The sequence below is a fragment of the Grampus griseus genome (genome assembly GCF_964374135.1).
Source record: "Grampus griseus genome assembly, chromosome: 5".
NCBI lineage: Eukaryota > Metazoa > Chordata > Mammalia > Artiodactyla > Delphinidae > Grampus > Grampus griseus.
In genome coordinates, this window is record NC_138998.1 from 109,205,470 (window position 1) to 109,231,950 (window position 26,481).

The 26,481-nt window shown below is 36.2% G+C and overlaps 1 protein-coding gene and 1 pseudogene across 2 annotated transcripts in view; both read left to right on the forward strand.

Moving 5' to 3' along the window:
* GBE1 (1,4-alpha-glucan branching enzyme 1) overlaps nucleotides 1–26,481 on the forward strand; it is a 292,466-nt gene that overhangs the window by 161,627 nt on the left and 104,358 nt on the right. The gene's annotated exons all lie outside the window — the stretch shown is intronic.
* Nucleotides 22,725–23,468, forward strand: LOC309823082 (large ribosomal subunit protein uL18-like; annotated as a pseudogene). The gene has a single exon. The product of its transcript is annotated as a large ribosomal subunit protein uL18-like (transcript).

A 26,481-nucleotide genomic window follows, 5' to 3' on the forward strand; every position in this document is an offset into this window, starting at 1 on the left:
AGAAGCCCCAAATTAGGAAATTGACCTAGCGTGATCAACATCTAACAGTATTGAGAAATCACAGCCAAGAGAAATGGTAGAGGGAGAAAGCCCATCAAGGCCAGAAACCAGAAATGAAAGCACAGCGATGTGAGGCCCCTCAGGTGCAGCAGCAAACAGTTCCACACTCTGTCGCTCTGGGCATCATTAGACTGCACTATAGTATAATAATTGATCATAATGAATGTGAGTCATTAAAAAAACTTTAAGTCATGTTCAAAAATGTCTTTTTAGGCACTAGGAAAAAATAAAATGTTATTTCAAAGTATTTTCGTTAAAAATGTTAAATTTTTAAAGGCTATGTTAACGATTAAGTTAAAGTTATCTGTCAACTATTTTTTAATAGCGTTACTGCGAAGATTTTATTTATGTGGAGTACTTTGTTCCCCTCCAATGCAGAATAAGCAAAGCATCCCTCTACTTGTTATTATTTTTAAAATTTTCAGGTGCGGAAGGCATTTTATTAAACAGTTATTGGATTAACTACCCTGATTCTTTTGCCTTTTAAATCCAGGGCCTTCTGATCTATTTCTTAGGATAATATCTTATGGTACTTTGTTGTGAGAGGGAAACAGAATTTTAGTCTCAGGACGTAGGTTCTAAATCAGATTGTTCAGTCTTTCCCAATAATGGAGTTAGGGGACAAATTTTTCAGTATAATGGCTAAGCTGTTTGCTATAACAGTACCTAGATTAGCTCAGGCAGGAAGGGCCCACTTAGTTCTTACCATCTCCTGTCTCTTCTTTCTATTTCACGTGGCCACTGATGTTGTGACAATGATTATGAGTAAGGAGATCACACCTTTATGTTTGTTGTTTGGAGCCCAGGCTGGACTAGCATGTCCTCCTGATATCTTCCTTCTGACAAAGTGTTATTATTAAGCGTTGCCTTATAATAATCTGGCACGGGCTTTGCTTGACTTTCGGTTTTTCCTCCTTGTTTCTGCCATGTGCTCATCGACCAGCTTGTGTGGTTCTATCTGAAAGGCTATTAGAAATTGCCCATCTCTTTATCTTTTCCCAGCACTTTCCGGAAGTGAGGTATCTAAGATCTCCTGTAAAAGAAGAGAATTCGGGGAGTTTAGTGATAAAATGAAGGGATGAACACTGTCAGGTCATAGAGGTGGCGAGAGAGGCACTCATTACTGCTGTCCCTGCTGACCACCTGGTACAGGAGACTGCTGCGCTGCCAGGCTGCTGGCTGGTGGGGTCAGAAGGAAAAACGGGAAATTATATGTGAGGTGTGCACAAAATAAGTGTGTAAACTAGGAACCTAATAGTCCTGCTGAGAAGCATATAGAACAACACTGTCCAAAAGAAATATAATGCAAGCCACATACATAATTTAAAATATTCTAGTACTCATATCCATCTCTAAAACGATGATTAAAATGGAGCTTACCGGGCTTCCCTGGTGGCGAAGTGGTTGAGAGTCCGCCTGCCGATGCAGGGGACACGGGTTCGTGCCCTGGTCCGGGAAGATCCCATATGCCGCGGAGTGGCTGGGCCCGTGAGCCATGGCCGCTGAGCCTGCGCGTCCGGAGCCTGTGCTCCGCAACGGGAGAGGCCACAACAGTGAGAGGCCCGCGTACCACAGACACACAAAAAATATGTGCAGTTCTTAGAACAGTTCCTGGCACATAATAAGAATTAGTTATTATTTCTTATAACTTCCATGGTTTGTTCCACAACTTCTTTGTTGATCTCAAATTTATGTATTATACAAACTCTGAACATACATCCATCTAACCATTACAGTTCCTCTTTATATTACTACCAAATTATTTCTCAAATCCAGATCCTCTTTCCTACCTCTGCCCTGCGTTAAACGCTCTTATTTGATTATCTACCTCCACTGTCTGCTCTCTTACATGTTAATATGTATTTTACTATACCGTTTTTTGGATTGCATTATTATTTAGTTTACTTTTCTCCTCTACACCAGGCAAAAATACAAGCTTCAGCAAAGCAAAGGCAGTGTTGTCTTGTTTCTGCCTTTATCCCTCAAGGCTAGAACAGTGCTTGACTTACTTATACACAAATTTGTTGAATGGATAAAGAAATAAATGAATACATTTATGTTTTCTAAGGCTCCCAAATTTAGAATATAGGTCTTATACATCTTGTAACCCTATTGTTTAGCACAGTATTTCAGAGCCTACCAGAGAGTAGACTGTCAAATATTTGTTCAGCTGAGTAAAAAATGAAACTCGTTATCTCTACAGAGTCTTACTTATTGAATAGTTTAGGTCCTTTTATTCCCAGATATAGCAAATGGTATTTCAGTTAATTCATGAAGTAACAGTGGCATCCAGATCTGTCACAGCAGTTTGTTCCATGTAACTACTATAGAAAATGATCCACCAGGGAGGAAAGTTCAGGAGGATATCCATGTGTGTCACATGAAGAGTGTTCAGTGCTCAAATAAATTTGGAAAACCCTGAATTAAATCAAGTTCAACACATTTCTTTATAGTTGAAATTCTTGGAATCTTTAATTAGCTATTGTGTATTTTGAACCTCCAAGTAAGTGCTGCACAATAATACTTCATTTCTCAAATGTCTTTGACCTTGAGGCACTTCAATGCACTTAGAAGAGATTTTTTAAGAAATCCTAACATCGAGGTTTTGAAGGACCTGCCTCTGGTCTCATCCTAACTTTCTCTTCCTCTCATTCATTAATCTCTAACCATTCTGGTCCTTTTCTTGCTTTGGAGCCTCTATGCACGCTTTTCCCTCTGCTGGAGTATTGCCTTTGTATGGCCAGCTCCTATTTATTTTCCAGTCCACATTGTAAAAGTCCCTTCTTAACTTCAGCAGTCTAAAAGCAATCCCCTGGAATGCTTGCTCATGGCTTCCTCTCTTCATTCTTCACTTATTTATCATAATCTGTAGATAAGATTTGCAATTATATTTGTATTTTGTATTTTAAAATAGTGATAACTTAACGTATTTTTCTTTTGATCTCATCTTTAGGAGATATTTTGTTGAGTGTGCGTATGTAAATTCCATATTATAAACACTGTTAATGGTGGTTGTACATTTTTGTAAAGAATATCCTATTTGAAATTTGTGTCCTTGTAAGAAGCTAAAAATTTTCACTAAACCCTTAAATACTAAAGGTATAGTGACATTAACTTGTGGTAGTTAGTGGATGGAACTAGGGTGGGTTTGCTTTGGCATCCAAGCTATGGGCTGTTCCTTACAGAGTAGTGCTTGTCACCATTTTAATTCTTTATTTTATTGAAATCTTTCATTTTCATCTCTTCTTGATCACTCTCAAGCTCCCATCAACATATAGTACCATTTACTTGTAGTTTACATTTTAGAGAAATGAAGCTTTTTTTACCATTTTCTCAAGCAGTAAGTAATAGCACAACCTGCTTCAGGATTTACACTAACTTAAACAAAATACTATTATCAGTCTTCCCCCATCAGTCCATCAAAGATTCATCTGGCTGCCTTTGTTATTCTCCTAGTTTTTCTCTTTGTCCTCTCTCTGTCTCTCTCTCTTCTCTTTCCCTGTCTCTCTCTCTCTTTCTCTTTCTCTATCTGTCTGTCTCATAGATCTCAGCTGTACATTTGGCAATTTAAATTTTGTGATATTTAAAAGGAGATACCCAACAATAAAAAAATCATGGATTTTACTTTTTTATTCATGCTTATCAATTCTGCAAAGAGCTAAGGGAAAATTGTCTCTATGTTCTTTTTAAAAGTCTTAATATATAGACTCCACTTGCCACAAGCAGGCAAGGTGTAAAATATTAAAATAGAGGCAGTGCAAAAGTAAGAACTTCACTCAGAACCAAATACTCTGAGGAGATGCTATCCTCGGTGTCTAGATTAGATAGTCATCTGTGAATTGATGAAGACCTAAGAATTTCTCCCATCAAGGCAGGAGTGAAGCATTCCGGTTTTTCTTTGTGACCTTTCTTCCTCCCCTCCCCTCCTCTTCCCTTCTCCTCCCTCCACCCACTTTTTTTTTTTTAATACAAGGGAGAGCAAGGTTCTGAGGCTGGGGAGGATTCGGGTCTGTATCAGGTGAGGGCACAGCTTTGGTTTTCTCTCCTCTTTGTCTTCATTATGACTTATTTCCCTGCTCTGCTGATAATTTCAGCATGTAGAAAAAACTGGCTGCAGCTAAAAATTTGTCTTAAGAAATGTAAACCTTTGAGACCATTTGAGCATAAACCCAGGCAATTCATAGAAGCTGGGAACAAGCCAGAGGGAAGCTTGGTCCTTTTATACACTCTTTCTGCTGGATTTATTAACATCCTGTAGAAAGTAGAATTCTGATTCTTGTGTTGTGCGTGTTTATAAATTATATTACTGTGTAGATATTAACTAGTTTATATCAATATGCACTAGATTTGAGTTTTCTTATTTATATACATGTTTATATATGTATGTGTACAGACACATCTAAAGTTCAAAGTTTTATACAGATTAATCATAGATTATTTAATGTTTTTGTTTCTTGCTGTTAGTTGTTAACACAACTAAAATTGATAGAAAATGGGGCAAGAATATAGTTTTCTATGCTGTGCAGGTAAATTAGTTTTAAAGCAAAGGAAGTTGTGCTTTAAAAATAGAAATGAAGTACTTTTTCTATATTAGAAAGGTCTGTAAAACGTCTTTAGGAAATATATACATGTACTATGTATATGTGTGTATATATATTGCATATGTATATACAATGAACTTCTGAGTGTCTCTGCTTTTTAAAATGAATGATAGGGACAGGGGGCTTTATGGACACATGTTAATGATAAAGTAATCTGCTGCTTAGAATCATGTATTAAAAATAAGTCTGGGGGCTTCCCTGGTGGCGCAGTGGTTGAGAGTCCGCCTGCCGATGCAGGGGACGCGGGTTCGTGCCCCAGTCCGGGAAGATCCCACATGCCGCGGAGTGGCTGGGCCTGTGAGCCATGGCCGCTGAGCCTGCGCATCCAGAGCCTGTGCTCCGCAACGGGAGAGGCCACAGCAGTGAGAGGCCCGCGTACTGCAAAAAAAAAAAAAAAAAAAAAAAAAAAAGTCTGGCACACACAGGTGCTGAATTAGCTAATTAATTAAATTAATTAATTAACTAACTAAACAAAATTTTGTTGAGCACTTATTATGTACCCAATATTCCTGAATCCTGGAATCCTGGAAATGAAGCAGTAAAAAACCGGGTAAGACCCCAGTTCTCTGAGCCCTGTTTATGGGAAAGGCAGACAATACAAAATAAAGTTCCAGATAGTAGCAAGTACCATGAAGAAAAATAAAGTCACCTAAAAGTGTTCAGTGTTATGCTGACTGCAGCTGTTTTTCAATGTGATCAAGATAACCACTTCTGAAGAGGTAATATTTAAACAGATTTGAATGAAGTAAGGTGCAGTATAAAATCCTGGGGTTGAGCGAACAGTGAGGAGAAAGCAGTTGTGAAGTCTCTCTGGGGGAACGGGCCTAGTGTTTTCAAGAGAAGGCAAGAAGATGCAGAATGGTAAGTGAGGGATAATTTTAGGAAAGTCCAGAGAGTTTGGCAGTTGTCAGATCATGTAAAGCCTTGTAGGTTTCTGTACGGAGTTTGGATTTTCTTCTATCTTATTCAATTTATTCTGTGTTTGATGAGAAGCTGTTAAAGGGTGTGGATCAGGGGAATGGTGTAACAATACTGAAGATAAGTCCACTATATTATAATAAGCTAGGAGGAAGAGGGATGTGGGTAGGTGTGGAATTGGTGGGCAGCGTTAAGGGTCATCCGCACTGCAGCAGTCCAGTGAGAAATTGTAGTGTTTTGGGTAAGAGTGGTACCATCAGGAGCTTTAAGAACTGCTTAGATTAAAATGGAATACATTTTGAAGGGAGAGCTGATAAAACTTGCTGAGTGATTAGTTGTATATGAGGGTAAGAACAATTATTTCTAAGTTTGTGTCCAGTAGGTAAATGGGCCTCTGAAAATAGCACCTCTATACCTTTTGAGCATGAGGTATAGCATAGCCACTTATAGAGCTGCAGGAAACTGGGAGAAGTATTGGGGGGGAAATTAAAAGGTCATTGTTGGACAACTTAAATTTGAAATGTCCATTTGACATATAAATGGAGATCTTGAGTAGCCAGTCAAATATCTGAACCTGCAATTCAGTGGAAAGGATAGGGCTGGCAAATTGAAATCAGAAGTCATCTGTTTATAGAAGGTATTTCAAGCTATGAGATTGAATTAGATTACTTGAAAAATGAGGATGAGGAGAGATATGGTCTGACTGCTGATCTCTGAGTTACTCTCACATGAAGAGGTCAGGAAGAAGGATCTGTAGGTGAAATAGAAGGACAGGGAGGGAGGGCTCAACCATGTCAGCTGCATCTGTTGGGCTTAAGTTAGATGAGGATTGAGAATTAGACATTGATTTGGCCTGATGGTCATTTATTTGGACTAAAAAGGGTTTTGTTGGAATGGTTGGGCTGAAATTCTCTTTTTGATGGGTTAAAAATGAATGCGAAGAGAGAAAGTGAAGGCAGCATGTGTAACGATAACTTTTATGAGGGGATATTCTTTAAAGGGGAGTAGAAAAGTGAGTTGGTAGCTGAAATAGAGAGTTGTAAGTCAGAAAGTTTCTTTTAAAGTAGGAGATGTTTCAGCTGATAGGGTTGAACCAATAGAGAAGGGAAAATTGCTGAGTCAGTAGAGAATGGATAACTGTAGATACAAATCTTTGAGAAGGGAAGAGAAGATGGGATTTAGGGTACAAATGGAGGGTTGGTCTTGGAAAAGTTCAGGGACAATTTATCTCATATAATAAGGAGACAGATATATGAGTTTTAAGTAGAGAGGGTGGTAGATTTGATTGGGTGTTGATGATGTTCTGTAATTGCTTCTATTTTTTCATTTATTTTTAAAGTCAAGGCAGTCAACTGAAGGTGAAAAGTTAAGAGAGAGGTGTTGGAAATTTCAGATGAGAGGAGGTGTAGAATTGTCATCTGAGAGAGTGGGAGAGTTGTTTCATCGATAAGGAAATATGATGGGATTCCTGAGTGATTTTGTGGGCCCACCTGCCTGTGGACCAAGCAGAAAGCTGGATTTGACTAAGTTCTGCTAGGACTACGAGACTTCCCTTAAATTCCACTGGAAGCTGTTTTAAAGACTGGAGAAGGGCAATCAATAAATGCTTGAATGGCAATTTTTCTACCTCCATTTTCCTTGAATTTTCATATAGTTAACATTTCCAGAAGGTTGACAACAACAAAAATAGTCAGTTTAAAGAATCACAGTTTTTCAGGTCAAATCTGTTAAATAGTAACTAGTCACAGCAGGAGGTATAATTAATTATAAGCTAAGTAAGCTTGCGTGACAATTGATTCAAATATACTCAACTCATCACCAAATATATTCTTCATAGTATTGCTGGAGTAAGCTTTCTCAAATGTAAATTTTGTGTGTGACTGACAAGTGTAAATCATTCGGTGGTAAACTATAGCCTATGACAGTTGTTTTCTAAACAGATGAATGCTAATGGCTCTGGTGACAATGGAGATCCAATGTCTATTGTAGAGTTACTCACACTTAAGGCTGCCTCCTCCTTATAGACTATGTCATAGATTGATACTTTCTTGATCATGTGAGGTAGAAATATGAGAACCAAGGACATAAAACAGGGTTTCACAAGTCAGTTATGCCATCTCAAATATGGTCCCAAATATTTCTCAGAGATTATCCTTACTGTTCCTAGTCCACTGACTGAAGGTGGGTTCCCTGATTGCCTGAAAGGCCTTGAGCACAAAAAATGACATTGTGCACTAGCTAGTTAGAATTGCAATTGGCAGTAGGCAGCACAAGGGTACTATCCAGTTTTCAGCTATCTCAGGGAATGTCTAGTGGTTGTAAAAATATGTGCATGTGCACTTGCTTTGGGGATGGTGGGTTGGGTAGTCACAACAGTCACAACATACAAGCCTAACTCCTTGTATGTTTTCCCCAGGGCTGAAACTATGGGTCCATGAATACATTTAGTTATAACTTTTTGATATACAAAAGGATCCAATTCTAAATTTTAAGAAACATACATATTAAAAGAGATGGCATTATTTTTAAAAAGTACTTGAAACAGGGATGTGGCTGCACTTCTTCATTGTATACCCTTAGCCAATTTCTGGGAGAAAGCACACAGACTTAAAGAACAATAGGCAATAGTCACAGTGGGTTAATCCTTTCTCTGCCTTGAGGCACCAGGGTAGGGGTTTCCCAGCTGCCTCTAGCAATCCCATGTGTGCTGTCCACTCAGCACTGAGGCATCTTCACTGAAGCTCTATGGGAACAAGAATCATATTTTCAAAGTAATTGGTCTTAAGGGTAACTTCCAAGTTCTTGGCAAACTAGGAGCTCAAGTATCTGATCACTTTCTACTTCTCTAAATTCTACAATGTAGAGTTTCTCACACATACCAAGTCTTTGTGTCTTTACCCATGCCATTCTTTCTCCTTTGGAATGCCTTCCCTCCTCTACTTTGCTTTATACACTATCTTATATTTCAAGACCAAATATCTATCTCCTCTTGTAGGAAACCTTCATAAAAACTCTACCATCTCCATCCTTGTCCCTGCTGCTTTAAATGTCTTCTTGCCTGTCTCATTCCAATAGACTTAAGCTGGACTTCCCCTTCTTACTTAAATACTGCATTTAAATAGGTCTAATAATGTATGTATGTGTATATATGTGTGTGTATGTATATATATATATATATATATATATATTACATGGAAAAAATCCCCCATGTTAGTCTTTCCTACTAGACAACATGTCATTTCAGTGACCTGCCTTTTGATTTTACTTCAACAGCATGTGTTGGCTCTCTAATTAATGCTTATTATCTATTAGAATTGTACCTAAAACAAAAATGTTTATCCTGAGAGAGTATTCTGTACATTTCATGAGATATTTTCATGCAGAATGTTCTGCCACTTCCTTTGGCTTTTGATGTTAAAAATTATTTCTATTTCAAAAATATTTTTAACTTCCCATGCTGCCACATAGTAAAGCCTTTTTAATTGATATGTTTTATATCATTCAGTTTTAATTTTATTTGTGCCCTAAGTAATTTGTTAAAGCAGTATTTTTAGTAGGAAATCATGATCTATTTTCTGATATACCAACTGACACAAAATCCAGTTCTTCCTAAGTATGGAGATACTTCATTTTATAAATTTGCATATATCTTAATGGTGAGGACATTTTAATATTATGCTGTTTTACTTATTATGAAAAGGTTTTACTCTGAGACCTCTGAAATAAAGCAAAAAGAAAAACTTTAAGTAGAAAATGATGTTTTGTTTCCTCATATTAAAATGCATTTAAAAATGTCAAAATAAGCATGCAAAGCCAAAATTAAATCTCTTGGTCATATTTTTGAGAAGTGATGACTTTTTCTATTTTAATTAACTCCCTAAAGAATTTTTAAATGTGGATGTCTCTAACCTAGAGGATAATTTTCAAACAGTTATATATATAATTATTAGCTTTATAATTTTTCTCCATTCCTCACAAAGTCACAATTTTATCAAATACTTATCTTACCCACCCCCCATGAAATGTATTGTGTTAAATAACTTATAAGTTCCAATCTGCCATCCCATTATCTATCATATATCTATCATGGCATATAATTAACTGCTATGATTATTTTGATTTATAAATAATTTTATATAAATATAAAAATACAGAAATATGCACTTAAGTACAGAAATAAGCAATCTGTCAATTTTATTTAATTAGCATAATAACATACATTTAATGTATGTCAGATATAGGTTTCTCTTTATTCTGATTTCAGTATGGGCAAATATAGAAGACCATAAAACCACTGTGGTCTTTGTAAATTTATATGGAAAAATGATAGACTTTTAAAATATGAATGTATGTATAGATATATTTGCACAATAAACTTGAGTCAAATTCATATAGTTATGGATAATGTGAAGGATATATTTTCTATAGAATCAATTTTACAGGTCTAGTTCAGCCATGCTGCTGAACATCTGCATAATATGGTTATTTCTGCTTCTTTTTATAGGGCAGAGACCAATGTGTAAATTATGATTATTAATGATCTTACTACTTGTGATCTCTTTTGAAAACTAAATGGATGAAAATTATATTTTCCTTGCAATTTATGACAAAATGATAAATAAAATTATTTTCTGTATATTCTCATTATTTTGACATAATTTAAAGGGTAATCTTTAAAAAGTATCTCATATACAACAAGTTCAGAGATTTCCAAGAGTACACTAGTTAAGGTGTTTCTAGGTGTGTAGAAGTTTTTCAGTCCCCCAAAGTGCCTGATGAGTCCATTTATTTAAAGGTAAAAATCATTAATAGAACACCAGTATCTCTGGGTCTAGTCATAGCTTTTCAACTAACTATAGAAGTCAGTAGTTCTACTTTCTCAAGGACAGTTGTAAAGTGTAGTGTTGCCTAAACTCATCCCTAAGCTCTTTATAGAAAAGAAAGTTCAATGTAGGATATGCATCATCAATGAAGTTTCTGACCTGGGGAAGAGAAGTGAAGCAAAAATGCCCAGGTGAACTGGTGTGGGAATAAACAAGTATTGATTGAGAATGTCAAAGGCAAAAGAAACTTCTCACTGCCCTTCAAAGTTGATTCTTCCTTGTTATTGTGATGGTTAATTTTTTGTGTCAGCTTGACTGGGCTAAGGGATGCCAAATAGCTGGTAAACATTTATTTCTGGGTATGTCTGTGGATGTGTTTCTGGAACAGATTTAGCATTTGATTCAGTGACTGAATAAAGAGACCACCCTCACCAATGTGGCCAGGCCCCATCCAGTTTGTTGACCCCGATGGAACAAAAAGGTGAAGGACTGGTGAATTTCCTCTTTCTCTCTCTCCCTTCTTGAGCTGGGAAGTTCATCTTTTTCTGTCTTTGAACATTGGAGCTTCTGGTTCTTGGCCCTTCCAACTCTGAGGCTTATACCAGTGGCACCCTGGTTCTTAGGCCTTAGGCCTCCTACTGGGAGTTACATCATCGGCTAACCTTGAACTGAATTATATCCCCGGCTTTCCTGATTCTCCAGCAGGCAGAAAGCTAGATTGTGGTACTTCTCTGCCTCTATAACTGTTTGAACTGATCTCTATAAGAAGTCGCCTCATATATGTATACATCCTGTTTGCTCTGTTTCGTTGGAGAACCCTGACTAATACAGTCATGTCTAAAAATTACCATGATAAATGAGCCTCGTCAATGGTATCAGTTGGAATCATGAAGTTGGAAGGGTCTTAGTAGTCCATCCTCTCTCTACGAGTAGGGATCACTTCTATGCACTATTTTTCTTGGTGTATAATTTTCTGCAGTCCTTTTGGAAAACAGTTTGTCAGCACTTATGTTAAAAAATGCTATAGCATGATCATTGAGTTATTTCACTTAAGGTACTTTATTCTAAGACTATAGGCCTACTGTGTATTAAAAAGAAAATACTATGTGCTTAAAGATATTTATTGCAAGTTATTAACTAGAAACCAGCAAAAATATCCTTCAGGAATGACAGGTAAATTAAGACATTCTCAAATGAAAGATAACGAAGAGAATTTGTGGCCAGCAGACCTATCCTCAAAGAATAGCTAAGGAAGGGCTTCGCTGGTGGCGAGTGGTTGAGAGTCCGCCTGCCGATGCAGGGGACATGGGTTCGTGCCCTGGTCCGGGAAGATCCCACATGCCGTGGTGCGGCTGGGCCCGTGAGCCATGGCCGCTGAGCCTGCGCATCCAGAGCCTGTGCTCCGCAACGGGAGAGGCCACAACAGTGAGAGGCCCGCGTACCGCAAAACAAAACAAAACAAAACAAAACAAAAAAACCCTACATCTAATAATGTACTTAATGGCCAGAAACTAAATACTTTCCCCCTAAGTTTGAGAACAAGGCAAATGTGTGTGCTCTCACCATTCCTATTTAACATAGTGTTGAAAGTTCTAGCTAATGAAATAAAGCAAAAGAAGGGAAAGAAAAGACGTTAAGACTGGAATAGAAGAAATAAAATTGTCCCTATTTATGGATAATATGATGATCTATGTAGAAAATTCCAAGGAATTCAAACAATCAAAAAACAAGATCTAAGAAGTAAGTTTAGCAAGATTGCAAGATGCAAGAAACATGTACAAAAATCAATTATATTTCTATGTACTAGCAATGAACATGGGACCATAAAATTTTTTTAAAAAATATGTCATTTTTAATTGTGCCCCCTTCTTCCCTCCCCCCCTTCCTCCCTTCTTCTCTTCCTCTCTCCCTTCTTCCCTCCCTTTTTTCTCTCTCAAAATAAATATTTATTTATAAATATAATAAAATTTAAACAGGACTGTATGCTGAAAACTATAAAACACCAGTGAAAGAGGTGAGAAAATCTAAATAAATGAAGATGCATACTGTGCTCACAGATTAGAAGACTCAACATAGTGAAGATGTCATTTCTCCCAAATAAAAAGCAGTTTAAGACAATTCCTATTAAAATTCCAGCAAGTTTTTTTTTAAGACATAGAGAAGATTGTTCTAAAATTATATGGAAAGGCAAAGCAATTGTTTTAAATAGCTAAAACAATCTTGTAAAAGAGAAAGTGGTAGGAATCAGATTTCCTGAGTTTAAGACATTATATAGCTGCATTAATCAAGACTATGTTGTATCAGTGGAGGGATAGATACAAATTGATGTAACAGAATAGAGAACCTAGAAATAGGCCTACACAAATATGCCCAACTAATTTTTGACAAAAGTAGAAAAACATTTCAAAGGAGGAAGGATTTCCTTTTCAATTCATGATGTTGGAGCAGTTGGACATCCATGGGCTAAAAATTAACCTCAAACTAAATTTTATACCTTATATAAAATTTAAAATAGATCATGAACTAACATATAAAATGTAAAACTGGAAAACTTTTAGAAAAAATTTCAGAATGTAGGAGTAGTCAAAGAGTTCTTAAACTCAAAAGCACAATCAATACAAGGAAAAATTTACAAATTGAACTTTATTAAAATTATGATATAAAGCCTCTGTTAAGATGATGAAAAGAAAAGCTACAGACTGGAGGAAGATGTTTGCAAACCACATATCCAACAAAGGTCTCAAGTTTAGAATACAGTTGATCCTTGAACAACGCTGGTGTTAATCTGCATTTGACTTATAGTTTGCCCTCTGTATCTTAAGATTCCTTGGTATCTGCAGATTCAACCAAACACAGAACGTGTAGTACTGTGGTATTTATTATTGAAAAATACCTGTGTTCAAATTCAACTGTATATAAAGATGTCTCAAAACTCCACATTAAAAAAAAGGAAAAAAAGAAACACAAAACAAAAACCCGGTTAGAAAATGGTCAGAAGTCATGAACAGTGTATATAGATGCCTAATAAACAGATGAAAGAAAATATATTCAACATTGTTAGTTAAGGAAATGCAAACTAAAACTACAAGGAATTATCACCACCCATCTGTTGAAATGGCTTTAGCCATTTCATTTATTTTAATAAAATGCAGTGACTATACTGAATGCTGGTGAGGATTCAGGGAGACTGGATCATTCCTGGTGGGAATGTAAAATTTTACAGTCTGTGAATGTAAAGTGTTTCACTCTGTGAAACAAGGAGGTATTTGTAAAACTACCATACAACCCAACAGTCACACTCTGGGTATTTATCCCCCCAAATTAAAACTTTTTCTCCCCACACACAAAGACATCTGCATGAATGTTCGTAGCAGCTTTATTCATAACTAGTACCTTGAAGCAAGCCAGGTATGTTTCAATAGATGAATGGTTAAACAAATTGTGGTACACCCATACCATGGAATACTACTTAGCAATAAAAAGTAACAATATTGATCCACAAAACAACTTGGATTAATTTTCAGAGGATTATGCTGACAGGAAAAAGCCTGTCTCAAAAGAGGACATACATATGATTCAACTACTTTTATGTATTATTCTTGTAGTGACAAAATAAAGAAACAGAAAAATTAGTGGTAACCAGGGGTTAAGGATAGTGGTGGGAAGGCAGGAGGCAAGTGGATGTGATTATAAAAGGGAATCAGGAGAGCCACCTGTGATGTCATTGTGTATCTTAACTGTATCAGTGCCAGTACCTTGGCTGGGATATTGTTCCATAGCTTTTCAAATGTTACCATTTGAGTAAACAGGTAAAGTCTACACAGGATCTGCCTGTATTATTTCATGTAACTGCGTGGTAATCTACATTTATCTCAAAATCAGAAGTTTTAATTAAGATTTTTTAAAATCCTCTTTATATCAGAAACAAAGTGGCTTGAAGAAATCATATGAAAATGTTAATAGTCATTTAACTATTACCGCTCATGGGCATTTGAAAGTAAGCTTCATTTTCAAAAGCATATTGACATAGGTAATAACTTTTCAAATAGATTTTTTTAAGTTTAGATTTAGTCAAATCAGGATATCTGCTGCTCATGCAGTCTTAGAACATCAATGCCAATTAAAATCACTGTGACTCAGAGCTGATACTCAACTTTAGAGTTCAGAATTCCGCCCCCCCCCCCCCGCCCCAGTTTAGATTGAGCTATAGGGGCCGCACTCACGATAAACTCATATTAACAACAACAAAAAAAACTGATCTAATAATGTTAGATGGAGTATATGCCTTAAAAGTTAGTTGGAATCCTTGTGTTCAGTAAAGAAGTCACCTTTGTTTTGTTCCAAATAGTTTTTTAATTCAAATAAGTAATTTTAAGGATTTTTAAATGAGCATAGAGTTAACACTATAAACATTACATGGTCTTAGACAATATGTAATCTTGGTAAAGTAAATGTCTTATGGACCATTCCTGCCTGACTGGTGTTACTACCCCTGTAATAAGTGGAAAGCTTGGGTTTACCAACTAGTATTTCTTTCTTCCCATTAGTGCTGGATTAGTACTGATGAATGCATTTTATTAAGCTTTATAATAATGTTTGTTTTTTACTAAGCCCCATGCAGATCAATGTTTTTTTCTTGAGATTTTTCTCAGATTTCTTCAGTACATCCTGGTTTTGACAATTCAAACTTGTCACCTTGATTGTACTCCCTAACTCGTCATCAAAGAAGCATTTATAAACTATGTGTTAGTTACATTTATTTCTGCTATTAGCTAATGTTACTTGTATGTTGGTATTTATTTTTCTCTTTTTATCAATCTGGGCTCTCTCTCATTGTAGACAATTCTCTTACTAGAAAATTCATAGATTCAAGTGTTTGAAGTGACCTCAGTAACATAGTTTAATCTTTAATCTTTGCTTCAACATCCCTGATTCTGCTTGCCCTTAGATATCTTCAGTAGTGTGAAACCCATCTCATGAGGTAGCCCGTTCCATATTTGGACAGGTTTCCCCATTAGAAAATTCTTTGTTACATTAAGTTAAAAATCTATCAATTTGTAACCCATGGACACTCAGAAGACAGATCCAATCACTTTTCTACATAGTGTGCCTTTGAGTATTATAACCTGGAGCTCTTTCTATTTCCAGAGTGTATGTTTCCATTTTCTCCCCGATTATTTTTCCTATTGCATTACGTGGTTTTGAAGTCTTATTTATTAGCAAACATGAATTTGTCTATATCCCTCTTATATTTGGAATTCTGAATGTAATATAACGATGGGTTCTGACTATATCATATTATATTTTAGTCAGAAATTTCTTAGCCATTGCCCAGTATAGACATGCATTGTATCTTTGTTATTTTCTATTTATTTTATACCTCAAAAGTACAATTGTGTCAAAAGACTTCTAGCGTACTAAGGTTTGGTTCTATTCTGTCTTTTAGACTTGTAAATAATGTGTATATAAGGTAATGGGGGAAAAAATCGCTCAGTGATATATTTTTTTCCTTTTTTTGTTTGTTTTACCTCATTTACTCTCCCTCGAGTGTATTGTGAAGATTACTATTTTTTTAAGCCTCAATATATGTCTAGTCAAAAATCTTACAATCTATCGTTTAAATTTAAATTGGATTCCGAAAGTCACTAGATTAAATCTCCTGCTATACTTAGTGAATGAAAATATATGTTAAAGGAGGGAAAGCAGACCATTTTTATGTTTCTAACAGGCTAAATTGGGTACTTGTCAGTGCTCACAATCTAGTTCTTCAGAAGTCTAAAACTGAATTTGAAAGCACCCTGGTCACCTCTGACCCACTGTGGAACACAGTGGTCACAATTGAAGAGGAAGGTGGTGCTTTTCTTTTCGAGAAGAGCCACCTGCAATCACAGGTGTTATCAACAAGCCTTGGAGCTTCAAAGAGCTATTGTATTTTCCTTCAGCCAGCCATTGTGATGACAGCGCTGCAGAGGTTACTGGGCCACTTTTAAACTTTTGTATCTTAAAAACCACAGTAGAAATATATAGGCCACCCCGATTAATCGAAATTATGTTTTCTCTCTTGCTGTAATATGATCATAAACCTTCAAAGAGGCCTTTCTTTATGAAGTGTTTATGAGTTACGAGAAACAAGTGTAGGCCTTTTATCTGTAAATGTGACAAATATTCACAAAAATGCAATTGTCTTCAACTAGATATTCCCCTTTCGTCTTTAAGAGACACACTTTTCATAAAATCAACTATTGCCAAAGACTAACAAGTATCTGTGAAACAAAGGAGCTTTGAAATTATTCTTTGATTAGCTTGCTATATCAAAGGTCAAGGAATTGCATCCTTGAGTGGTGGTGGAGAGCTGCGGAAGGCTCATGAACAGGCTTGCTCTTGCTGGCTTAGTACTGCTGTTGCTGTAGTGAAGAGAAGGCCATTTTGAACCAGTGGGTCAGACATATAACATGGGGTGTCATAATAGTTGGAAAAAATCAGCAAATTATGATAAGAAGGATTTATACTTCAGAGCAATACTCATTTTTGTGTATAGCCATTATTTTTCTGGACCTTTCTACTTGTTTATGTGCCTCTTTCATTCTCTGCTCACATTTACATCTATATTAAATTTTTATACCCTTTTTTCTCTTTTTTTCTTCATTTACTCATGTAACTGGCTGTGAATGAATCTGAATCACATATTTATGTTAGTGACAAGTCAGAATGCCAAATATGAGCTATTTGTGGCTCTGTTGTGAGCAATTTACATATTTACAGTCTCCAACATCTGCTTTAAAATATTCTAATATTATAATTCTTTCCAAAGTCGGTTTGACCATTAGCAATCAACAATAGCGACAACGAAATACATTGTGATGGTAATTGATAAATTAAAACAAACCACCTGTGTGCAAGAGGGCTCTAGAAAAAGGCAAGTTAAGATGTCTAGGGAAGTGGCGCATTGCTGCAAACTCCATGAACTTCCTGTGATACATCCGAAATTTTATAAACTTCGCTAATATACCAATAATACGGATGATAACAAGAGAAAACAAAAAACAAAAACAAAACAAAAGAGGAGGGAACAAAAATTAGAAAATAATTTGGGAGGCAGGGAAACATATGGGCTATAATCATCCGTACATTTGCTGTGTCTGTGGATAAAATCTGACTTTAAAGTTTTTTTTGGCTTTGAGAGATGTTTTGGATGGGGGGAAAGTCAGACAGATCTGTACCAGTGTCCCAATCCTTCACTTATCTGTTCAGGTGATTTTGGAAGAATCATGTAAAATCTCTTGTTTCAGTTTCTTCATCTGTAATTAGAGGGTGATAACCCTTAGTGTAAGTGTAAAGAAAAAATTAAACATGACTATATGGATAAAGCATTTGACCCATTATCTACTCTCAGTAAAGGATAGTTTCCTGTTCTTTCTTTATCTCCCCAGAATGCAAACTGCCAGCAGCCAAAGGGGAGAGGGAATCATCCTCAGGAGTTAGCAGATACATCATGACTCTGACAGTTATCGCGTGTTGCTCATTGTTTGGGCGTCATTGAGTATTGTAGTTGGAACTGTTCACAATGACAGTTCTACATGCCAATGAAAAAGCAAATGTCTCAAACCTATTCAGTGGCCTTCAGTGCAGGTTGAAAAAGGTATTGAAAATGTAGTTTGGGAGGGATTTTATGAAAGGGAGAAGATGGTATAGCCCAAATAAGCAGCTTTTTCCTAAATGCCTGATTTAATCAAAGAGTAACATGTAGAATTTATATTTCTTAAATAAAAATCTCTCTCAAGAACAATTTTCAGCAGAAGCACAGTGGATTTAACTAGATAGTGTCTCTCCTTACTTTCCTTTCATACTGTGCAAACGTTTTTTTTGTTTTGTTTTTGGGTTTGTTTTGTTTTGTTTGTTTTTAATGTGATATATCCCATAATCTTTGTATAATAGAGGAATAGACCATAGTGTTTAGGTTGCAGATTCCCTCTTACTGTAAAAAAATAGTTTGGCATGGGAGAGTTTACCACTGATCCAGAAAACCATTGGTGGTTGTATAAGTAGTGACCTGCTGATATTCAGCTGGTATCCGAATTAGTGATTTTCAGCAACAAAAACTGATTTTGGAAAAAGTAGTAGACTTAGTTCCAAGGGACTTGAGGGGCTAATATAAAACTAATCATAGATGAACATGACTATAACATTCCTTGCTTAAAACATAGTTTCTTATATATGATCCCTGGGTGTCCAGAGAAAGCCTCTCAGAGGTCATATTTGATTAAAATCTGCTTGACATTTGAGCTTGGGTTCAACTCGGGCAGAGAATTCCAGGCAGAGATGCGAAGTCCATATGGTTAAGATGAGCTTGATTGTGCTTGAGGAACAGAAAGAAGGCCACTGTAGCTGGCACTTAGTGGAAGGGAGGAAGTCACAGTATTAGACTGGTGCTTGATTGTATCAGACCTTGTAGCCAGGACTATAGAGTGGATTTTATCCCAGGTGAGATGGGACTTATTTAATAAGGCCAGGTCACTCTGACTGGACAGGATTTTGACCTGAAAGTGGGTCATTAATCTCAACCTGACGGCACGCTGTACATTTGCAAAGTGCCTGGGCATTGATAACTATATATATAAAACTCTGGGCGGGTGACTTTGACAATTCATCCTATGTCTTTATATATGAAAAAGAATCCTGAAACCATGGAAATTTAAGATAATTTGGGGACCTTTTAAAAAAGTTAATTTGGGGGCTTCCCTGGTGGCGCAGTGGTTGAGAATCTGCCTGCCAATGCAGGGGACACGGGTTCGAGCCACTGGTCTGGGAGGATCCCACATGCCGCGGAGCAACTAGGCCCGTGAGCCACAACTACTGAGCCTGCGCGTCTGGAGCCTGTGCTCCGCAACAAGAGAGGCCGCGATAGTGAGAGGCTCACGCACTGCGATGAAGAGTGGCCCCCGCTTGCCACAACTAGAGAAAGCCCTCACACAGAAACAAAGACCCAACACAGCAAAAATAAATTAATTAATTAATAAACTCCTACCCCCAGCATCTTCTTTAAAAAAAAAACCTCCCCCAAATAAATCTCTAGGCCCATGTGTTTAAAAAAAGAAAAAGTTAATTTTGTAAGCATAGGCTAAATTCTCAAAATTTTCACCAGATATCTGATATTCTGAGGAGCCTAAGCTTTTATTCCCCAGGACCTGCATCCATTGCAGATGTGAAGTTTCTTCTAATCTATTGTTTTATCTTTTACAAATTTGTCAGTTTGCCTTTTACTTCAGAATATATTTGTGTTTATTTTACTACAGTTAGCTCTTTAAGTTGCTGTCAAGAGGCAGATGTGCATAGTAGCAAGCTACTTTGATTCTGCAGTAAGAAACCTGAGTTCAAATTCTGACTTCAGCACTGGCCAGCTGTGTGGCCCCGTGAAAGTTACATATGGACACTGGTAAAATGTGAGGGTTTTTTTGTGTTTTTTTTTGTGGTACGCAGCCCTCTCACTGTTGTGGCCTCTCCCGTTGTGGAGCACAGGCTCCGGACGCGCAGGCTCAGCAGCCATGGCTCACGGGCCCAGCCGCTCCGTGGCATGTGGGATCCTCCCGGACCGGGGTACGAACCCATGTCCCTTGCATTGACAGGCGGACTCTCAACCACTGCTCCACCAGGGAAGCCCAAAATGTGAGTTTTAATTGCAGGGGTTAGCAAACTATGGCCTGCGAGCCAAATCTGGCTGCTATCTGTTTTTGTTAATAAAGTTTTATTGAACTACAGTCATGCTTACTCCTTTACATATTGTCTGTGATCTCTTACAACTTACAACAGCAGAGCTGAATCATTGCGACATAGACTGTGCGTGGCCCACAGAGTGTAAAATGTTTATACTTGGCCCTTTACAAAAAAAGTTTGCCAATCCCTGTCGTAGTGCACACTTCTGAGGGTTATTGTGGGAATTCCATGGAATAATTCACACAAAGCTCTTTGTACAAGGTCCAGCATTTAATAAGCATTCAATATATATTTATAATTACTAGAATTTTTAGAAATTCATTTTGTTTACTTCACAGTAATCAGGTCAAATTGACTCTCATGAAGATGCACCACTGTTTATGTGTATTTCTGTATATCCTTGGGGATAAAATTGCCTAAGTTTGAGAAGTCTGTTTTTTGAGTAGTCATATTTTGGTGATGCTTACCCATTTCTGCATTAATAACAGTCCTGGTTATTGGAGGTTCTATTTTGCCCACTAATCTGTCCTTGATATGAATATTATAAATTATACATATGTAAAGTTCTTGGCTATATTACAGCAATATAGGTAGATTTTTAAATTAATCATTGCAGAACCCTTTGAAAATCTAGGCAGCCATGTGCAAATGCAAAATTTATAACTGGAGCAAACAAAAAGAAGCTGATGATTCCTTAAGGATACTGATGTTTTTGTGGTTTCTTTCTTTTATTGTCGTCACCAGAGATTTATCTAACATTTGGGGAAATTTTCAATATTTAATCATAAGCATTTTTATTCCAATGTAGGCTATACGTGGAGGCCAATCTGAATTTGTTCTAACTAGAGGCTGGATATATATATATTTTTTTAATTGGGGTATATGTTCAGATGAATGCCCATGTGTGTTAAAACTTAAACAAATTCATGCATTAATAAGGAAATATGATTAGTGAGGAGTTTAATGATTTTACTTTTCATAGTGGTAAACATGTTGTAAAAGGCCCCTAAACAAAGATTGTAAACTGTGGGGAAAAAGGAAGAGGATAATCTTATTTGAGCATCCCAAGTAAATAATTTCTTATTTAGTTTTCTTCGTGAAAATATCTTCCTAAATGCCTACATCATACTATTACATAGCCACTTTTGTAGGTATCTGAAGTACCTACAAAAGTATATTTAAGTTACATTTATGCCAGTGTAGTCAAGAGTTTTGTTCTTAATTTCCATTTCCTATTTCAATGACTCTGAAAACACAGTTTCCTAAGTAATGTATACTAGGTTTTTTGGTTTTTTTTAACTACTTCAGAGTTAATGTTGGATTTTATTTGAGTTTCTTGGCTTTCTATGTACCTTATTAATTCAGTTCAGGTCAATTTGTTTAAAATTAATTTTACAAAGGTATAGGACATGATTCCTACCACATAGACATTTATTGTTGTGTTGGGAAGACTGGTTACATGAACCAGTTTATCTCCTATTTTCTTTTACACTAATTAAGGAATTGTCAGGAAGATTCTGCAAAGCTTATGCTGAGACTTGAGTAATAGGTAGAGTTTGGATAGGAGAGGAATGGGTAATAGTTCTTATATTTGTTTTTTTTTCGGGAGGGAGGCTGAATGGTTGTGTTTTTGAGTATGTGTGTTTATTTTCCCCTATCATCTAGAATTCTGTGATTGCCTAAAACACATTATTTGATGTAATAAACCTTTAGGTCTGGATTATGTTAGCATATAGTGGAGTGATTCAAATTATTTACTCTGTATCCTGAAGCTCAGAAAATTTTTGATCTTGAATTAATCTTTCACTTTAATAAAAGGTTTATTAAATCCTAAGTTAGAAGGAGAACAAATAATCTAATAACTTCTTGTCAAAGCTTATCACTCTGAGGTTCAGTGAGGTTATGTGATTTTTTACAACATCAGATGGAATAGTTTTCTTGACTCCTAACTCAGTGCTATTTGTGTGTGTGTGTGTTACAAATGCTTCCTTGATGTTCATTACGTGAAGTCTGACAATTTTCTCGTAAATTGCATCAAACCAAGGCACTTGCTTTCTTTATTTTTTCAAAATTAGTAAATATATTTATTTATTTAATGATTTCAAGCAACAGCTAGTTTTTTGATGGGCTTTCACTTTTGCCTTATCAATGACAATTTAAAAGGAAGAGAGGCTGACAAGAGAGAAAAGGAAGAGAGAAAAAGAGGTTAGAAAAGAAAAAGGAAAAGAAAGAGAAGAAGAGATCATATGGAGAGCTAGTTTAGGAATTAAGGAGCCACAGAGAGCAAGGGAAAAAAGGAATGGCTTCTTAAAACTGATAGAAAGAGCAAAGTCTCAGCTGAAGGGGGCAATAGTTTGGACAGGATTCAAGAAAAGCGTGAGCCTTAATTGGGAAAGAGACTATAGCATGAAGTGGGAATTTTCCAGAGATGTATCTTGCTAGAAAGAAAATTATCCCAAAGGTATTCTCCTTAAAGAGAAAAATTCTGGCTAATTACTGTGCCTGAGTTCGGGCTGCGGCCACTTCTCCACTCCCACCCCACTGCCGCCCTCAGAGGTGCTGAATCTGCAGGTCTGTGGCTAGCGGTGGGCACAGGTCTCTGTTCTGCAGGATGGGGTTTATTAAAGTTATCAAGAATAAGGCCTACTTCAAGAGATACCAAGTGGAATTTGGAAGAAGACGAGAGGTTAAAGCTGATGACTGTGCTCAGAAATGCATGGTAATCCAGGGTAAAAATAAGTACAAGAAACCCAAATATAGGATGATAGTTCGTATAACCGAGAGCGATATCATTTGTCAGATTGCTTATTCCATATAGAAGGAGATATGATAGTTTGTGCAGCTTATGTTCATGAACTCTCATGGATACATTGCAGAAAGCACTGATGGTCAACCTGGTGCCTTCACCTGCTGTTTGGATGCAGGGCTTGCCAGAACTACTACTTGAAATAAAGGTTTGGGGGCCCTGAAGGGAGCTGTGAATGGAGGCTTCTCTGTCCCTCACAGTACCAAAAGACTCTGGTTATGATTCAGAAAGCAAGGAATCCATTGCAGAAGTACACTGGAAGCACATCATGGGTCAGAACATTGCAGATTGTCTGTGTTACCTGATTGAAGAAGGTGAAGATGCTTCCAGGAAATAATTCTCTCAATACATAAAGAACAATGTGACTCTAGACACGATGGAGGAGATTATAAGAAAGCTCATGCTGCTGTAGGAGAGAATCCAGTCTATGAGAAGAAGCCCAAGAAAGAAGGTTAAAAGAAGAAGTAGAACCATCTCAGAATGTCAAATGCCCAAAAGAAAGATGGAGTAGCTCAGAAGAAGGCAAGCTTCCTCAGAGCTCAGGAGTGAGCCGCTGGGAGCTGATAAACCAAACCACAATTTTCTATGAAGGTTTTTCAGATAAAGACAATAATAAACTTATTGACCAAGCTAAATAAATAAACAAATAAATAAATAAAATAGAAAAATTCTGGAGAAATGCGATTCAAACATTTCAGAAGTGAATAGCTGAGTATTATATGAGAGGTTCAACCACACAAAATTATCACATAAAAAATGTTCATCTCTCACCTGTTCGTGCTCTCACCTGTTTATTTGATGGCTAATTTAATAAATAGCTTTCCAAAAAATCTGATTGTGTTGACTGTATTAGAATTGATTTTTAAAGGAGGTCACATGTTAAAGATTACACTATAGAACTGATAGTATGTAATACAAAGGTATTCTTGCTATGCCTGTCAGAAATGGATTGACAGCTTTCCTGAATTAAATTTATGGTGATTTCCAGTAAGTTTGCATGATATATTGTCCAATTTATCCTGTAGACCTCCACCTTTAATATCACTTTTTTGAGTAGCCTAGCTTCATATTTTCCACACTAGATTAACAGATCCTTTCTCATTATAGTGTCATACTACCATACTTTTCTTTGTGTTGTTAATCACTATTGTAATTAAATGCATTTGTGTTATTATTTGTAAAATGTCTGTCTCTCCCGTTAGTCTCTAAGCTCCATGAAAATGGGTGTTGTATGTATTCTATTCATGACTGTAACCCCAGCACCTAGCATTGAGCCTGGCACAAAGCAGGTACTCAAGAAATATTTGTTGAATGCACCAATAAGTAAACACCACACTACTCCAGAAAAAATAAACGCAGAATTAAAAAATAAGGCTCAAGATGGTGGCCATGGAAGTCGGAATCCTCTAAGGAATGTGTAACAACTCAACTGCTGAATCAACTAGAAAAAAAAAAGCTCATTTTGTTTTGATATTAGCCAAAACGTGCTTATCTTTAAGAATATTTATTTTCAACATAAAAGAATTATAAGTATTATAACACATTGGTCTATTCCAATTTATATTTAATTTACATGTAAACAAATACATTTAAAATCTGTTTATTATCCAATAGATGCTCCCCTTAATCAATCCTTACTATATATCAAACACTGCTAACCACATCATACACATTATCCTATTTAATCCTCTTTCAGGAGTGTGCTGAAATTATCTTCCATTTTACAGTTGAGAAAACTGAGGCTTAGAGAAGTTAAGTACCTTGCCCAAGTTCATACAACTGACATGACCACATGTTGGAGCTATGAGTATGTGGTTTTAAAAAATTATTGTACCAAGGAAATTGCCAAAAACAAAAATTAATTTATACATGGTCATGCTGAATGTAGCACTATCCAATTATACTTAAGAGTTGAGGTTTTGGACTCAAAAGGTTGAGTTCCACCTGTACTTATTAGCTGGGTGACCCTGAACTTTTTAAACTCTGATTCTCCAACCATGAAACACACTTGACATTACAGCCTTGTTAAGTGAGACTATGTAATGTGTGAATTCTAGAAGCCAGTAGACATTCAATGAATTTGAATTTCTTTTTCTTTTCTATATAACAACTATATTCTCCATTCTGTTCTATTCTAGCCAGCCTGCTAAATGCTAATTCCCTTTGTTTGTAGGAATGTGTACAAATAGACATTAAAGAACTATATCTTATTTAACAAGGTTAGTGTAAATTTGAAAACTGCTGAAGGAGTGATAGTTGAAATTTAAATATGATTAATAGCAGCTTCCCATACAGTTTTCCTCAATTTCCCACCCCCGAACACACACACACACACACACACACACACACACACACACAGGCATGCACATAACATTTTCTGAAGAACTAGGTGCTTCTTTTTTCCCTTGCCTTATCTCTATCCCTATACAACTGGTATTCCCCAACTCATCTCCTCCCCAGAGTGCTTATCCATTTTTGGTCTCAGAGTACATTGTTGCATTGCAACTTCCTTAGTATTCTAAATATCTGTAACTTTATATAAACTATAATAGTATTTTTCTTGAATGTTGTCTTAAAATATTAATTATTTAGGGTTGATAGTCGAGGAAAATCCTCTTGTAGTCAATATAGTCTATAAAATCATAATTATTTTGGACTAGAAAAGAAAATTAATTCCCAGATGCTTTATACTTGTTTATCTACAGATCTTTGTTCTCCTTCACTTGTATTTTTCTCATTTATTTTTGATGCTGTCTAGATGTATTTATCTTTAAGTTACCTCAAGTCAGTCTTTTGAAATGAAGCTGGTTAAATATAAGTAAATAAACATTATATATCTAGTTACAAATTTTAATACAGTGATGGAAAATTATCAAGTTTATGAGTTATTTTTCTACAATAGAAATATTATAATAGTTCACTTAAATATCAAGTTAATCTATTAGAAATAAATCAATCAGAAGAGAAAAATTGAAAAATGAGAAATATGTAAATAGTTAATGTTTCCAAACTTTTACCATTAAAATAAGCTTTTAAAATCTGATTACCAATTATAGTTTAATATTTGCCAATAATGTATATCTCTATATGTTTAAGTCACTGTCAGTTTTGATCTGGAGCAATAATTATTTTCATTCTATAGGTAAGGTTGAATTTTTAACCTTGTTTGGAAAAGATGGATGTGTATCTGTGTACCTGTATGTATGTATATGTAATTAGCTAACCTATAGTGATTTGTTCTGTAGAAGAGCAATTCCTTGTTCAGATGAGATATGTAATAATTTCATATAATACCTCCCCTATGTTTCATTATAGAGGATGATTTAGCTTGGCTTTCTGCTTTCTGGACCTTGAGATGCTCAGCTTTTTTGCGCCCTCTAACTTTGAAAAAGATCTAAGTTTTGTCCAAATTTTAATAGTATATTTGATAAGCTCTAATGCTTTGAAAAATCACCTTTGGTAACAATCTTTATGAAAAAGCAAAGAAATAGAAACTGATTTAAAAATAAATAGTATGGGGCTTCCCTGGTGGCGCAGTGGTTGAGAGTCCGCCTGCCGATGC